The sequence below is a fragment of the Belonocnema kinseyi genome, chromosome 4 (assembly GCF_010883055.1).
Source record: "Belonocnema kinseyi isolate 2016_QV_RU_SX_M_011 chromosome 4, B_treatae_v1, whole genome shotgun sequence".
In the NCBI taxonomy this organism is placed as follows: domain Eukaryota; kingdom Metazoa; phylum Arthropoda; class Insecta; order Hymenoptera; family Cynipidae; genus Belonocnema; species Belonocnema kinseyi.
Genome location: NC_046660.1, coordinates 4,101,051 through 4,102,728, shown reverse-complemented (window position 1 = coordinate 4,102,728; position 1,678 = coordinate 4,101,051). Strand labels below are relative to the sequence as shown.

Here is a 1,678-nt window from a genome sequence, read left to right as displayed (position 1 = left end):
AAATTCAATTTTTGCTAACGCTTTTTGTATTCTTTTCAAATTCAAAAAAAGCGTCAAAATGTGAGTCATTATTTTTTCTTTCAATGTAGAATTAAATTTTTGTGTCGCCTTCCCTATTTTTGAAAACGTGCGCTTGGAACAAAATTCTCGTTAAATTTTCTAAGTATCTTGTAACGTTTTTCAAACAGACTCGAAAAATAAATTTATATACATTAAAAAACATGCGTTATCTAGAAATATTTTATTTAAAATTATTGCTATTTTTCATTCAAAAAATAAGCTTGGAAATTTTAAATGTCAAAAATAATTTTTGAAACTAATATCTTATTGTTGTGTTTGCAATCAATAAAATATATCTATAAAAACTTCTAATTGTTAAAATTCGGGAAATTTCCAATTCGGATATTTTATAAATCGGGAATTTTATGATTCGGAAATTTTATTATTCGAGAATTTTCCAATTCGGTATTTTTATTTTTCGGCAATTTTGTAATTCCGAAATTTTACTGTGTCAGGAATTTTATTTTTCGGGATTTTCAGTCGTCCCATTCTGTCAATAAGAGAGAGAGAGAGAATATTGCAAAGAAATGGATGAATTTCCAAAAGAATAATACATGCAGTTTGAACGAGATACTTGAATATTTAACTAAAAACGATCAATTCTTAACCAAAATTAGAATATTTAAATTTTCTGGTTAAAATAAAATCAATTGAAACAAAATTTTCAAGAAAATAGTTAAATACAATAATAGAAAGCTATTTTTACAAATAAAGAATCAATTTTATTTTATTTCATATTGATATTTGAAGAAAAATTGAACACACTCGCGTTATTTTTCTTGATTGAAAATTTTCAAATTGGATGGTTTACAAAATGGTATATTTTAGAGTGATATTATCTTCAAAATTTAATAATAATAAATTAAATAACAATATCTAGAATAAATTATTATTTACTTTTTAAATCCTAAAGTAAAATTTAATTTAAAAAATCATTAATTAATTTTTATTCACAATTGATCATCTAAAAAAAATTTTTTTTGTTAAAACTCTCCGATTATAAAAGCTTCTATTGCTTAATTGATTAAACATTAAAAACTGCATTTTTAAATTCTTTCAAATGAAATATACGCTAAAAATAAAAAATGGAAAACTTGTTGAATGAAAAATTTTCGAATTACGCATTCTAAACTGAAATGATATAATTAAAAAAGATGAAAAATTAAAATAATTTAAAAAAAAACGGTTAAAATCAAAGTAGGAAGAATATTTTTTCCTAAAAACTTGTAAAATTCCCTGTCAAAAAATAAATTCACGGTCATTTTTCGGTCTAACGGCCACCTTGTACAAAAACCTAACAATTTCACTAATTTTCTAAAAAACGAAACCAACTTGAGGCAAATTTTGTTTTTTTTTTCTTCTAAAAACTTGTAAAATTCCCCGTTGAAAAATAAATTCCCTGTTAATTGAGCAATTTTTAACGCCCGGTAGTCTCATCCTCTGAGTAAAAAAAGACGAGATCATCATGACAAGAATTTTATTTCTCTTGCCCTGTGCCTGAAACAAAAGAAAAGAGGTTTAAGGGCATGTGACACAGCTAAATACCTATATTACCGACCACAGTTTTTCAGTTCACTGAACATTTTTTTGAACCTAAGAACTTTTTTTGTAAATAAAA

At 24.3% G+C, this 1,678-nt stretch overlaps 1 protein-coding gene across 1 annotated transcript in view; it reads right to left on the bottom strand.

Moving 5' to 3' along the window:
* Positions 1-1,678, bottom strand: part of LOC117171694 (evolutionarily conserved signaling intermediate in Toll pathway, mitochondrial) — a 12,165-nt gene that overhangs the window by 8,730 nt on the left and 1,757 nt on the right. The gene's annotated exons all lie outside the window — the stretch shown is intronic.